Source organism: Lygodium microphyllum, chromosome 10, assembly GCF_053477565.2.
Source record: "Lygodium microphyllum isolate KBCC chromosome 10, Lygodium_microphyllum_v1.1.10, whole genome shotgun sequence".
In the NCBI taxonomy this organism is placed as follows: Eukaryota; Viridiplantae; Streptophyta; class Polypodiopsida; order Schizaeales; family Lygodiaceae; genus Lygodium; species Lygodium microphyllum.
Genome location: NC_141144.1, coordinates 133,450,559 through 133,467,173, shown reverse-complemented (window position 1 = coordinate 133,467,173; position 16,615 = coordinate 133,450,559). Strand labels below are relative to the sequence as shown.

The 16,615-nt window shown below is 38.1% G+C and overlaps 1 pseudogene; it reads right to left on the bottom strand.

Annotated features, from left to right (window-relative positions):
• Window positions 1–8,948: 8,948 nt before the first annotated feature.
• On the bottom strand, window positions 8,949–10,321 carry LOC148030582 (ribonuclease TUDOR 1 pseudogene; annotated as a pseudogene).
• Window positions 10,322–16,615: the final 6,294 nt, after the last annotated feature.

Genomic DNA, 16,615 nt, shown 5'->3' with positions numbered 1-16,615 from the left:
TTCCTTCAGTAGGTCTCGTAGAACCACTAGTTCTTCTTCTGGAAGATTTAGACCCACTTTCAGGTGATGTTTAGTACCATCAGCATCCAAGAACTTCAATTTCCTTTCACCTTCCATTTTGTAGATAAAAGTCCCATGGATTACTTCTGGATAGAGGTCTGACTCCTTCAAGGGAGTAGTGTCATTGTCTGATATTCCACTAGAACCAGTGTCCTCGTTCTGAACAGATGACTCATTTTTCTGTTGGGATTGCTGGAAGGGTATCAGAGCTTTGTTTGCTTCTGTGTGAGTGGTGATTTCTTCTGGACTTAGGGATTCATCTTCAGAGGATGCATCTAGAATTATCACATAGCACAAACCTTCTATAAGCCGTGGCTCTGATGGCTCTGGCTTCTATTGACAAGGGGCATCATCATCATCTTTTCTCCAGAATAAATGGTCAGGGCGACAAGAGCCACTGGTGAACTTAATTTTTATACCTTTAATCCATTACATATGCATATTCCCTATGCTTTGTGATTCATTGATAAACCCAAATGGAACCATGGTCATTCCATCCAACACCTTGAGATCCTTGGCCTCTGAAGTCTCTGTAGGGACATCAACAAGATCGCCTGCTATCAGAGGAGCTTCTTCATCTGCACTTTCATAACCTGCTTCTTTTTCTTCCTCATCATTTTCATCCTCTTCCTCTGAAGGCTCTATAGGAGAAGAACATGTCCTCTGTCTCAATGTCTACTTCTGCTTTTGCCTTTGCCTATGGTTATGTCTCTGCTTTTGACTCTGCTTCTGCCTTTGTGACTATCACGTAACAAGGAGAACACTACATCCATGGTTCTATTTCACTATCAGAGCTGATTTTAGAAGTCAATTCAAGTTGAGGCAAGAGGTATTCTTCCATGGATAAAGACTTTGCTTCTCTTGGTAGTTGGCTTATAGTGCCCACTGTTAGGGATTGTGCCTCTGTTTTCTTGGGAAAGATCTGTTTGGCAGTCTCTTCGTCTCATGATGTACCATCTGTTACTTTATTGGAAGAGTTTGTTATGATTTCAATGGACGTAGATCCATTGCCTTTTTGCAATCCATACAACACCACTTTACTGGGTCCTCTGCCTAGGGTTAGGGTTCCTTTGAACCAGTCCATCCTTGCTCTTGCTTCAAAAAGCCAAGGACTTCCCAACAGCAGAGGGTATGAGGTCCGTCCTCTGCCTAGGGTTAGGGTTCCTTTGAACTAGTCTGTCCTTACTCTTGCTTCAAAAAGCCGTCTTCCCAACAGCAGAGGGTATGAGGTCCCATAAGAATTTGGTTTGACCACCAAATATGTCAGCCAATAGTCTCTTCCTGTAAGGGTTGTTTTTACGTATGGGAGGATGCCCAATGATTTGATTATGCTTTGGTCTGCCAATCTGATAAGCCATTGTGTAGATTGAATTCCTTGCAAACCTAGATCCTTCATTGTCACATCTTTCATTATGTTTATTGATCAGCCTCCATCAATCAATGCATCTGAAATAAAACATCCTTCTATCCATACACTAATCTTTGGGGTACCAAGATCTAGGAAGGCATTAGCTACATCCACTTCCTTCACAGGTTCTGAGGCTTTGTTAGACTTTGTAGTTGTTGGGGGAGCAATCCTTAGGCTATGTCTTCTTGTCAAGATGCTTTTGAATCTTTTTCAAAAATTGGGAGACAGCATCAACTGTTAGAATGTTAGGTTTGGTTTAAAGGTGTCTAGGTCTTTAACCAAATCATAATCTTTGATAGGATCCACTGGCTTTTCCAATCGACTGGGAAATGGAGACACGTCCACTTTTATCTTCCCTTTTTCTTCCAGGAGAGGCAACATATGCGCTTCTTCTTCATAAGGAGGGACTTTCGCATCCTCTATTTCCTAGACGTATGGTCCTGTCTCTGCTTCTGTCTCTATAGCTCTCTATGGCTCTGTAGTGTTTTGTACTTTCTTATTCTAGATTGCATTGTTCTGTTTTTCCTGAGGGAGGTTGAACTTCATAGTCTTGGTAGAAGGAACGTTCTCTTTTGCAACTACAGATTCTCCTTTCTTTGCTCGCATTATTGCGGCCACTTCCAATTCCACCAAATTGGAAGCAAGTTCTTGGGTCTTCTGTTGGGTATCTGAAGTAGATTTCACAGGGATTGGACTTAGACAATCTTTTGTAGTATGGCTTTCTCCTTTGCATCGACTGCATAAGTGCTTGTAATCCACATGTCTTCTAGGGTTTGGACAATTTGATGAGATATAACCCTTTTCTCTACATCTGTAACATTCCACCTCTGATCTTTGACCACCGCCAACAGACTGTCTTCCTCTATAACTCCAAGAGGGAAACCTCCTTGGACCAAAAATGGGACCAAACTCCCTAGGCTTTGGTCCAATGTCCTGCGTTGTCATTTTAGATCCTAGCAAGTTAAATCTTGCGTTTTCATCTTTTTTTCTTTGTTCCTGTATCTCTTTTAGAGAGCAGGTATCCTCTGTATGGTTCTTCCTCAAATAGTATGAACAGAAGGCTCCAGGAATGGTTGGTTTTCAGGTACATTCAGTGGCTAAATTTTCCGCTTGATGGCACTTTCCGCACCATGTATTGGAACGCATCACATCTCTCTCACCTCCCGCAAGAGTGGATATATTAGCAATATTCACCTTCAGCGTCTATAGCTATTCTGTAATCACATCCATAAGCTCTTTCTTAATACTAGCGAATGAGTTGGAGAGGTAGTCCTTCAGATTTTCACCTCCTAATGTACTTGTAGTAGGGTTTTGGGAAGCTTCTATAATTACTGCATATATAGGTTGGGTTGATCTAGGAGGTCCTTTTTTTTTGTTCTAATTCAGAGCTCCTGTTGATACTTGGGGTTGTTGATTCTAGTGGGTAGGATTCCACTATTGTTGAGTCACCATTGGAGGAACTGTTTGAGGCCACTGTTGTTGTGGTTGAGCCATCATTTGAGGCATTGTCGTTTGCAGCCACTGTGGATCAGGTGCATTGTACTCCGACACTATTTGCATATGGGGGTAGAGATAGGGAACTATCCTTGGAATTGCATTTGGTGGGCATACCATTCTTGGAATGGGAGGAGATAAGACTCCTCTTCCTGGGGTCATTGACAGCCTTGCTTCAACTTCGTCATACAGTCTTGCACCTTCCACTGCAACTTGCAGATTGATTGGTCTTCTCAATTCCACAAACTTGCGAACTTCTAGTTGTAGGCCTCTGAGGAATACTCCTTTCTGGATGCCTTCATCCAAATGATGATTGGTCCATCTCTTCAGGATGGATTCCATTTGCGAGACATAAGCTTCTACTATTTCTCCAGAGGACTGACTTAGGTTTATGAACTCCTCTCGCATCTGCTCTTCAAAACCTTCATGCCCGAATTTAGTGAGGAAGGCCAACTTCAGGTCATCCCATGTGCCAAAAGTTCATGTTGCTTGTCTCTCATACCATTGAAATGCCGCACCCTTGAAAGTAGCGGGGAAGATTGCTAACCAATGCTCGGGGGTTCTGGCATTGTTAACCACACATGCTACCTTAAACTCTGCTATATGAAGATTGGGGTCTCCATCGTACTCTCCCTTAAAAATTGGCAATGGGACTACATTTGTTGGCCTATCATCAATATTTCCAAGACAAATCTGACTAGGAAGGGAACCTTGAGTCGCAATGGGGACTTCTGTAAAGAGTGCTTTTAAGGTGTCAAAGGAGGCTTCTGCTTCAAGCTCGTTCTTAGGCTTGATTCTTGCCTTCTCTCTTCTCACGTACCTTTGGGCTCATTCTAGCACTTGTCTCTTGATTGCGCCATTCATCAGGGGATTGGCTCCAACCAGTTAGTCTGTACTCGGCATAATAGAATCAGAGAGGGACTTCAATCTCTAGAGGAATCTCTAGCCAACATCTCTTCTACTTCCTTCTTTTCAACATCTCTGAATTCAGCTTTCAAACCACTACAGAGGAGGAGATATTCAGTTCTGAAAGTATCAAAACTCATTCTTCTTAGGATCATTGTTGTGCCATCATCATAATAATGCAAGCTTTTGAGGGTTTCAACAGTGTATGTTGTGAAAAACACTCTGTCTACCAACTTCCAGTGGTTTGCCAATGGAACAAATAGGAGGTTGTTAGTGCACCAAGCATCCCACGTATCTTGTTGTTGAGCATCCACAAATAAATTCCAACTCTTTTCTTTCTTGTTCTCATGAATCTCCACTGACCACGACTCCTGAAGCTTCTTTGCGATCTCCCACTTGATGATGTCTGAAAACTTCTCAATGAATACCAAATCTTCCATGGATGGTCATTTTCTCTGTTTCTACACTTCAGTTTGTTCCCAAACAATTTGCCACCAAGATGCACGTCTCTATTGCTTCAACAGGAAGAGGAAATAGTCCACCACATAGAGCTTGCATCATGATGGCCATATGTTTCCGCCATTATGGGATGAACTTCTTGTAGAAAGTGGCTTTGGTAATAAGAATTTCAAACTCTTCAATGAAATAAGGAACTTTGCAAGCATCCACTGAATTCTCCTCTTCTTGGTAATGCCATTTCCTTCATTTTCAGCCTCTACTGGTACTTGTTGATGGAAAGCTTTCCTGTTGTGCACCAAAAACGTGGAGCCCCAAGAAAGACACCAAGAAAAAGGGGTTTCTACTGCAAGAAAATCTATCTTGTAACATCAAAGAGCTTTTGTTTCATTCTTTTGAGAATCACAACAAGAAAAAGAATAAATCTTCACACAGCATCATAGTAGATATCTCCCACGGATTTGATAGAATCAACGATAATCTTCAACACCTTCATAGAATCCATTTAAAAAAAAAGAAACACAAAATAATACACCACTTTTGAATGGAAATAATCACATATAATTCATCTTTATTGTTCTCATAGTTCTCTCTCTCAATCTCTCATAGATAGATACATTGTTTTGATAGAATTTGCTATCTCTGACTCTCTCTCTCTCTCTCAATCAATAGTACATCATCTCCTTATTAAAATACTCAATAATAACTCTCCATAATCCTTCTTAGGTCATGGATGCACCTCCCAAGAGGCATGGGAGGTATGAAAGGGCACAAGAGCCACTACAATGTCTCTTCATAGCTCACTACTGTCACTTCACTCCAGTCCTTTTTTCAGTCTTCAAGAACTACTTCTTCCATTTGTTTTAGCTCTTTTGAACTTAGATTCATCCTTTCCAAAAGTTAAATTTTTTTCCCAAAGTCACATATATATTCCATAGAACACTTACAAAAGATCTACAAAACTAAATAGAACAGGAACAGAGCAGAGACTCTACAGAAGGTCTACAAAGGGTTAACAAAAGGTCATCGGAGAACATTAGAACCTCATAACTCATACTAAAACTATCCCAAAATATCAAAAACTATTCAATAATATTTTAAAAGACCTCAACCTTCATCAATCATCAATCCATGCTTCATACAAAAGAAAATTAGAACAAAATAGAAGCTAAACAGAATGTATCAGAACCAATCAGAACCTCAACAAAACCTATCAGAACATCACAGAGCCTCATATTTCTACTAAGAATCATCATGAGCTTCCAAAACATAATCAATATCATCCAAAAAACTTTCAAACACTTCCAAAATAATCAATCATCACTCAAAATCCATCAAAAATCAACCATTCAAACTTCAAAAAGAACAAAAATCAACCAAAAAACCTAGTCATTTTAGCATTCAACACCCGTTTCAAAAAAGGCATCTTCTAAACGATCAGTCAACTTCTCTTGCAAGAAGGATCTACAACCTTCAGAAACAAATAAATTTTCTAACTCTCCAATGATTGCTACTCATCGGCATCCAACTACACATACCGACTTTCAAATTCATGGACCAAAGTTGTAGCAGCCAACCCTTTATTAGGCTTTTCAATCCAATCTATAAATGTATTTTTAGTTACCAATATTGCATCTTCCAAGAAAAACTCTTCTCTTAAAGCTTTCTTAAAAGCTGCCCAATCAGAATCTCTTCTATATAACTCATCACTCCGATTATACAATGCATGCATAGCTAAATGAGAGAAATATTGAATCCATGCATACTACACTATCCCATGAAATAACATCTCTTCTTCATACAACTAGATGAAGGTCAAAACATTTTGACCCTTAAATTGCTTCAATTCTTGTCCCATTGTGCCTGCAATGCATTCACAGCTAAGGAATCAATTCTTTCTACTTCCTGCCGAGTTTGCATCCATTGTTGTAACAACAACTACTATTGTTGCAACAAAGAAATCATCTGTTGTAAAGCAATTCCACTACTTGAACCTCCAGAATCCCCCATTTTTACACACCTGATGCCGACTTTCACGTCGAGTTTACCACTATCAAAGCATTTAGGGTCAAAAGTCTACCACAGGAGTAAGAGGCAATAGGGTGAAGGGAGATTTAGGGAGAGTAATTGATGAAAGAGAAGGGGTTTGAAGAAATAGAAGAGATATAAGAATACTCATAGAGGTGAAGCTTATCAATTTATTTCTGTATCCTAAGAAGATAAATCCCTTGTAGACCAAAAATGTGCATTAAATAGTAGCTTCTCCTCCACTGCCTAGACGACCAATTTGATGCTTCCATTGGCTCCAAAAGGGGGGTACGGCCAATTTGATGCTTCCATTGGCTCCAAAAGGGGGGTAAAATACTAGGACACCTAGTTAGAATTCTCCCATATCACTTCTTCTTATTCTCCTAGTTCAAAGTGTTGTTTGCTGCCTTAAACTATGATCGTGCATCACGTGATTTTGCCAATCCTTCTTTTTGAATAAAATCCCCCAAAAATGGCTAAAAGTTGCTTGATTTTTTTAACATGTTATCCTATTCTAGAAGTTGTCTATAACTTTTGGATATTTACAAGAAGTAATATCAAAATATCAAAAATAGACTAAACTTATCCAAAAATCTAGTATTTTTGAACCATCCACACTAAGACACTGACACTAATGACTAATATCGCATTGACTCTCTTGATCAATAAGAAAGCCGAATGATGACATACTCTAGAGTTTTTCACATTACATCCACATAGCAACACAACACCGTGTCCTACCCATGTATCCTCACTCTTTTACGATCCATCCCGACCCCAAAGGTTTTTTCCCTCAAAAACAAAAAAGAGGACTTATTGATGTGGCTCATAGGGGAAGGGGGGTCGCAGAAGACTACTCTGTTCAACATTACAAAGGAGAATATTGATACAGGAAAAGTACAATCACATGTGAAATTGGGACATCCAAATGTGTGTATGATGCATACAATAGGTGTAAGTTGATAGCGTATGAGTTTGGCTACCAATCCTTGATGATTACAAACAGTGGATAGCATGTTGTCCAGAATAGGCCTATTGGAGAAAACTAGTCATAAATTCCTATGGGCAGCTCCAATTGAGGCATATGACATGTCAAAACGAAGCTCGTGAAGCATAACTGATGGTGGCACAAGGTCCTCACTAACCCATACGGTAGCATGCATTGACTTGTCCATAAAATCATTGGGAACCAGTTGTGCCATGTAGAACTGGAGCAGATGAGGTTGAGATCACTACTGCATTCACTACATCAACCCCTAGGCATTGCATGTTCATGAGCCCCACATTCATGGCTTCTACTGGGCATTCAAAGTTAAGGGCCTTGGGCTGATCGGACACTTTCTCATGAAGCTATAGTGAGATGCTCTCATCACATCATCGTTCATGAGAAGTATCATATTGCTCTCATAAGAATGTGCATGCTGCTCATAGTAATGATCAAGTGGTTGATGATATCGAGCACTTTGTTGTTGCGGATAATAAGGTTGCTCCCCATCTACATACTCGTATACAGTTGCATGATGTTTCCCATGTACATAATGCTGTCTAAATGGTTTTCCATGTATGTGACAAGAATGTAGCTAATAAGAACATAGATAGTCATTAGATGCATGCTGCTGCTCAAAATATGCACAATTGTTGTATACATGCTGACCATAAGTAGGCACATGATGCTGCCTTTGCACATCCAAATGATGCCCATGGTCATGGTACTCATAATTTCCATGAGAATTCCCATGTTGCTGCTCATAATCATGTTGATCCATCCTTTTAATTGTAGCCATTTGAGAAACTTGAGTCGTAAAGGCTACAAGTTTGTCATTGATTACCTTGGCTTGCATGTTGGTGATAGAGAGGGTTGAGACCACTCGATCCATCTTAGACATGAATTGATTGTGTTGCTCAATTAGTTGATTGTGGCTTGCAACTCCTCAAAGAGCTTCTTGTTGCCATAGAGTAGCAGTCAATGCATTCATTCAGGGATGCCAAGAGTGATAAAAGGAACTGGAACTAGGAGCCACGACTTATTTGTTTTTGCAGATACTATTGTCTCTTTGTTGTTGCATTTTATCCATCAATTCATTATGTCTTTTTACATCCTTTGCATCAAGCCACCATGAAGTGTGGAGCAAAGCTCTACATTCTTGGTCACTAATCTTTCTTTTATCATTATTCCAGTTGTTCCTCCTCTCTGTCCGAGCAAAGCCAACCTCAAGCATAATAGCATTCATAGACTTGCATGGCTCCGCCTCATAAAAAGTTACACTAAACTTAGTGCCTATCCCTTGGCCTTTTAATTTTCCACCAGAAGTGTCTTTCTCAACTACATTAACCATGAAACTCTTATGTCCAGTAGTTGAACTGAGATATTCAGTTGCCTCTTATCCATGGTCTTCTTTCAACTCATGTACTTTGATATAAGCAAGGATACATAGTAAAGCAAGCCATGGGGTGCTAGAGATAGATGAATCTAAAGGTCTTAATTTGGAAAATGAAACTAGTTCCTGGTTCCCATAATCTATGTAAAAGAATTCATAGTCCTTTCTTGACTATCGTGGCAAATTTACAACCATCACCCAATTCCAAGAACCATCCACTAAAAATTGTGCCATAACAACATCAACCTTTTTTTGTGCAAGTATGTAGGTGAGTTTTTGTTCACTCGTAAAGCTTCCAACTGCATTTGGATACTTGAGACATGTGCATTGCTTGCTAAATGAGCATAAAACTTACCACCTCCAAGTACTTCTCTCACATGTACCTTGAGAACTTCCTACTTAGAGTTGTTTCTCATAATCATGTTGATCCGTCTTGTTGTCCTTCAAAATAGTTTTCCCATACCTTTATCAAGAATTGTTTAGCACTTTGCTCTGTTTGAACCAATAAGTGACCTTCTGTAGTTCTATCAGCTGAAAATAGAGGATGAAGCTTTCCTACCCAGCCCCTCCAGAAGAGAGATAGCCACATTTGTTTTGGACTCCCATAAGGTGCCCAAAAATGTGCATGTTCTGTCAATTTCCTCTACCTCAATTTCTACATCCCTCTGTAGTATTTTTCACCTCATAAAAGCTATTGCATCATCTGCACATAGTTCCCCATGGCGCGAGCATCTTACCCCAAACAAAGAGAATGCAATGGCACAAGTTTCTTTTGGTACAAGCAGTTTGTAGCGGTGCCCACTAAGAACATGCTCCATTACAACAAAAGGTCTATTTTGTCTTTGAAGGAAGGGTAAAAGCTACTTGGCTTTTTGTATCACAACCTGAGCTTTCTGGTTTGCACTATGATCCCCTGGCCCAAAATTTGGCAGAGTTAAATCATTTGTGTGCATTACTGGAGTTTCTCTAGCTAAGTGTACTTCTTTCTTTCCCTTCATAGCCCTTGATTTAGCTGCAAGTAAGGCATCATAGTAATTAGATCGGTCTTCAAAATCATGGTTTCTGATAGCCATAGCAAGTCCTCTTGCTACCATCATTTCTTCCACATTGATGCCATCAGACTATCCTTGAATGCGAATACTAGGAGCTATATCATCAGAGTCCCCTTTGACTAAGGACACTAAAAATATAGTCCCAAAGCCCTTCACTCATGATTCAGCTGCAAGTGGATTAGTGCTTGGTATAAGCCCATCTGTTGTAGTTACTTTTTGTGAGAATACTCCATTGCTACATTAACATCCTATCCTATGAGGTGATTTTGTAAAAATTCATTTGCCTCTCTGGCATAGGGAGCAGGTTTCACCTGAAGCTTTGGATTTCCCATTTTGGGAGCACGTATGCTTGACAAGTTCACTCTGCTCTTAGCTACGGGACTGCCAAAAGGAGCGGCATCATCCGCAACCACAATAGGGTCTCCACTAACAACCTTAATGACCTTTCATTTAAAATTTTCATCACGAATAGTAGTAGAGTTAGGAAGATGTGGCACATAATTTGTAGCAGGAAATATTTGTGCTAACATCAGCTCCATAGATTCTAACTCACCATTTGTAAGTGTTGCAATCTTTGTGCTAACATCAGCTCCATAGATTCTAACTCACCATTTGTAAGTGTTGCAACCTTTGTGCTGGCCTTGCAAAGAGGATATATGATAGAGAGCAGCAGCTACAAGGTGCAGAGAGGCCCATGGGCACCCCAGGCCTATGGGGTTGAGAGGTGTATTGATGGACCTGGATTGTTGCATATTGATGGAAAGAACATGCCTAGAAGGATGGATGGTCCAGTTTTACCTCACCTAGATAGAATGAATGGTCGGGGTCTGTTTCCCTTGGAGTAGGCAGATAAATGGATGGAGTATAAAAGGAAGAAGATAGAAGAAAAGGAAGTAGAGTAGCCCCTATCTTTTGAAGAAGAGCTATCTACACTTTTTGAAAGGGTTGACCCTAAGGGCTTCAATGTCTATTGCTTTTTACTTGGTGATATTAATAAAAGATCTAATATGGTATTTTTTTACTCTAATTGTGTTCAAATCCTCAAGAATAAAATAAGAGAAGTAAATGACTCTATTCTTCTTGTTGGGATGATGTATAATATACTAAAATTTGTTTTTACTCACTATATATTTCTAGCAATAGGCTTTCATGTTAAGGCTCACTATCTCCATTTCTTTGCTAGGTGTATAATGCATGAACTCTCCTTTGATATACAACAAAAAATTGAGGATCTTGATCCATCTATCTCATACTATATGAGGAGTGAGCTTGATACAAGCACATTTGATCATTGGTTCAATCCAATTGACTTTGAAACTTTGGAGCTTCTTCTAATTCCATACAATGAAAATTAAGTAATTTGATATTCTGTTAGATTTTATGATTTTTAAAGCTAAATTATTGAAATATGATTATTTTTTGTTCTCATTGGAGCTTAATTGGAATAGATTGTGTGGAAAGGGATGTTTCCTCATCAATTCTATGAAAGGAAGCCATGGAAATGCTAAGTTGTAAGTTCCATAATCCAGGGTCTCCTTCATATTTTGATCGTTTTTTTGCAAGTACTTTAAATATTTTGATCTTTTTTTAAAATTACTCTAAATTTTATTGTCTTTTTGGTACAAAGCTATAAAACAATTGATTGAAGTGCTAGAGAAAAAGCCTCCCATACCTTCCAATTTACTTGCAACAATACAATATAGACAAGTTGTGGTAAGGTCTTGATTTGAATGGTTGGAACATAATTTTAAAAAACTATTCTATAAACTACCATAAACAAGTTTCATGGTTTTACTTTATATTATTGATTATAGTATCCTCATCAGGATGATAGTCACTCTTGGCTGGAGAGTAATTGTAAATGCCAGAAGACTGGTTATGTTTATTTATCTCAATGATGATAAACTTATAAAGGTAATGTGAAAGATAGTAAAATATAAGATAGAGTTTTATTGTAAAATAGTCCATTGATGATAATAATATAGTCCATTGTAAAAAATAACAATGAACTAAAAATCTTTTCTTACAAATGTATGACAGCTTACAAGGGATTGCTATACGAATGAGCATATTTGGTATATAAGAGCAAAGGCCATGAAATACATAATGGTCAATTGTATGCAATAACCAACAAGAATAGACAATAGTGGGGGACTTGGACATTAAGGGAGAGGAGGTGCATGTAACTGTAACAGGTGAAACTATGCCTTTAACACCCAAGGCAACCAAAGCATCAAAGAAAGGCAAAAAGACTCCTAGAAAGAATGTCCCTTCTCCTAAGAAAAGTTTTCAAAAAAAGAAGTAGCTTTTTCTCATTGCCTGTAAGCCCTTGTGTGTATGAGTCATGGAGATGGCTAACAAAAAATTGTCACAAAATTTGTACATGTGTTTTATATTGATAGTAAAGAGATCTTTTCTTCAATATCCTTGCTGTGTATATTTTTCTCTCTCCTCATTGATATTTGCAAAAAGTATGTTACAAATATTTATTAATTAGGAAGAAGTGAAATTAGATATACACCTAAGTGGATATAATATGACATAAAAACTTACTTGTTTGTTATTAAGTTGAAACACAATTAAGCATGGTAGTTCAATATCTTCATTTTGTAAATCAATCCTCACTTGATGTAGCATACATGATGATCTAGCCTTTAGGATTGCAATAATGTCCTCATTGAACCAAATGTTAAGATTCATTATAGGATCTTTGCTAAAATTATCAAGATTTTGGTCTAAAGAAACCAGACTACCACCAACATAATTCCATCTACTATAATAAAATCTAAGGATAAATTTTTGAGTAGTAATCATATATTTACAAGCTATAGAGACTTAATTTATCTTACATATAAATTTTCCTTCTATCCTAGTATCCCATCCCTCATCAACAAGTTGTATGACATGATCATATGTTAGTCTCTTCACTAAAAGCATGCATTTGATCTTCTTATCTTAGAATTAGAAAAGAAGACAACAAATATATTAATATGTATGAACAAAGTAACTTTGCTTAGCCTATTTGAGATATTAGGTTCTAATGCTTTTTGTATCTCAAAAAATATTTTACATCTATAGCCCTCTCTAGTAGCTAGACTTGACAAAGGCTACTCAAAGCTTGAAAAATCGGGCAAAGGAAGGGGGGATATTGATTCCCATTGGATGCACTACATGGGAACAATATAAGAATGGTCATAGAAGAATATTACATTCTCTACAAGCTCTGTCTTCTTTCTACCTTTATACATTTCTTCTCCAATTGAACCATGCATAACATCAATAACATCAACAATAGACGACCGATTGCCATTCTTTAATATTAGAGGGATAGACATCTACGAGACAAACAAACAAATGTTATAATGGAAAACCTTAAACCAAGTTCAAGAAAAGAAAGACTTTAAGAATCAAATTCTTACAATTTGGTCTATGCATTAGAAGATTTGAAGTTCCAAGTTCCAAATATAGCTCTCTATGCATAAACACATGTTGTACTAGTACCTCTTTTATGCTATTCTTATTTACTCTAAGCTTAAAATCTTAGATTTTACCCTTTCAAGCAAAGATGAATGAACTCTTATATCTTCACCTTTTTCTATGTTGTTGTGTCACTATGCGAACATAGTGTGAAAAACTCTAGAGTGCATCATCATTCGACTTTCTTATTGATCTAGAGAATCAATGCCATATTAGTAATTAGTGTCAATGTCTGTAGTGTGGGTGGTTCAAAAATACTAGATTTTTGGTAAGTTTAGCCTATTTTGGATATTATTTCTTGTACATATCCAAAATCTGTAGACAACTTCTAGAATATGATGACATATTTTTAAAAAAAAGTGACTTTCAGCCATTTTTGGGGGATTTTATGTAAAAACAAGGATTGACGAAATCGCGTGATGTGCAATTGCAGTTTACAAGCAGCAAACAACACTCCAAACTGGGAGAATAAGGAGTGATTTGGGAGAATTTTAACAAGGTATCCTAGTATTTACCCCCCTTTCGAAGCCAATGAAAGCATCAGATTGGCGGTCTAGGCAACAAACAAGAAGCTATTGTTTGATACACGTTTTTGGTCTACAAGGGATTTATCTTCTCAGGATGCAGAAATAAATTGACAAGCTTCACCTCTATGAGTTTTCTTCTACATCTTCTATTTCTTCAAACCCCTTCTCTTTCATCAATTGCTCTCCTTGAATCTCCCTTCACCCTACTGTCTCTTACCCCCATAGTAAACTTTTGACCCCAAATGCTCCCCGACAAAGGTGAACCCACGTAAAAGTCGGCTGCAAGTGTGTAAAGATAGGGGATTCTGCAAGTTCAAGTAGTAGTGATGCTTTAAAACAAATGACTGCTTTGTTGTAGCAACAACAATAGCAGTAGATGCAAGCTCAGCAAGAAGAAGAAAGAATTTATTCCTTAGCTGCGAATGCATTACAGGCAGTGGGACAAGAATTGAAGCGATTTAAGGGTCAAAATGTTTCAGCCTTCATTCAGTTGTATGAAGAAAAGATGTTGTTTCATGGGGTACCATAGTATGCATGGAGTCAATATTTCTCTTATTTGGCCATGCATGCGTTGTATGATCAGATTGATGAGTTACATAGAAGAGATACTAATTGGGCAGTGTTTAAGAAAGTGTTGAGAGAAGAGTTTTTCTTGGAAGATGTAGGATTGGTAACTAAAAAGAAATTTACCGATTGGATTGAAAATCCCAATAAAGTGTTGGCTACTATAGTTTTTTCTTCGTGAATTTGAAAGTTGGTATGTACAGTTGGATGCCGATGAGTAGCAATCATTGGAGAGTCATAAAATTGATTTGTTTCTAAAGGCTGCATATCATGACTTGTAGAGAAGTTGATTGATAATTTAATGAAATGGGGTTGAGATCAGATTGGGCTAATGTAACTAAGAGAGTGCTTATGTTGGTAAAGAGTCAGCCTCTTTTGAAATGGGATTGAAATCAAATTGGGCTAATGTAACTGAGACAGTGCATATATGCCTCTTTTAAAATGGGTTTGAAATCAGATTGGACCAATGTAACTGAGACAATGCATATGTTGCAAAGAGAGAGCCGATGAAATTAAGATGGGATACATGCACCACACCTTCCAGTGCCACTCAAAAGGGGGCTGATATTGCAGCCAAGGCACTTAAAGCTATGGCGGAACAGCCGGCTATACTTGTTGGTTTGGCTCTTAAAGGTAATGTTGTGGATGAATTAATCAAGGCATGTGTGATTTGAGGATGCATTTGACAGAAATCAATGCAAAGGTCAAAAAATTGGATTTCAAGGTAGAAGAGAAGGGTCAAGCAATAGCCCAAAGACCATACAAAGAAGGATACAAGAGGAGATGCATTTGGTGTGATTGTTTACAACATGAAAAGTGAGACTGTATATCCTACCATGAAGCAAAAGTGACAAGGTTAGTATTTTGGAAAGATAAAAAATACATGCAACAGAAAGTGGTCTTCCAATAGAGCCAAATTTTGGAAATTGTGGCATGTAGAAGATGCTGAAAGAGATGGCAGCAAGGACATCATTTGTTTTCAAAAATGCAGCCACATATGGATTGATATTGAAAGAACCAAAGAAGCTCATAAAAGCAGCATGGCTGAAGCAAAATCTCTCATTTGGATGAAGGCATTAGATTGCATGGAAAAAGGCAAAGCAAGAAAGTTTGAATTGGCTAATGCAAGTCAGAGTATATGAGGGAGAATAGGATGTAGTGCACCAATGGATTCATTTTCAGCCTATGCTTATTTGACTGAGGTTCATATACAAGAATCTCTTGTGGAAGAAAAGAGAAGAAGAGATGAGGACATTATTGGTCCTTCCTCTTGAGGCCCATCTAAACGCATAACGTGAAGTAAAATGGAGATTGCATGGAAAAAGGCAAAGTAGCAAAGTCTGAATCGACTAATGCAAATTAGAGTATATGAGGGAGAATAGGATGTTGTGCACCAATGGATTCGTTTTCAGCCTATGCTTATTTGACTGAGGTTCATAATCAAGAAGCTCTTGTGGAAGAAAAGAGAAGAAGAGATTAGGACATTATTGGTCCTTGCTCTTGAGGCCCATTTAAACGCATAACATGAAGTAAAATGGAGTAATAGAAAGAGGTTGAAAAAGCCATACCTGAGCATGTTTTGTAGGATGCATCTCAAGAGAAGAAACAAAAAGGGAAGAAAAGGAGCAAGCAACTCGATTACAGGTGTTACAATTGGATCTTGAGACTACTACAAATCTTAAAAAGGTATTGGAAGATCTCATACTTGGTAGTAGAGTGGAATTCATACTTGGTAAAGTTCTTGGAATCGCGAAGCGTGAATTTCATGATGCAATCATTGATATGCTAAAACAAAAAATGCAGTTTGATTGTGAAGTTTTGCAAGCATTGATGTAGGTTGACAAAGACATAGAGAAACAACTTTAGAGGGAATATGATGATGCATGTAATGCTAATTTGGAGTAGACTGATGTTGAAAATGGGTTAAATGGGAGTGTAGACAGTAAGCTTGTGGGCTGAAATTGATCTTAATATGGGCAGCAATAAGCATAGAGAGAAGGCTATGTATAATGAGGATGCCCATCAACAAGTACATGAAGAAGAAGATGCTCATTTTATTCCAAGCTACCATTATTCACGAACTCATTGGGCTCATGCTACAATAGAGACAATTGTTAAAGTGGGAGAAAGAGAGATGCCTTTCATAGCTCTCTTGGATCATGGTTCTAAAATCAATGTTATGGCACGAAGCTTGTATGAGAATGGAGGTTGGCCAATTGATGTAGATCCAGGATGGCGCATGCGGGGCCAGTAAATGATTCATCA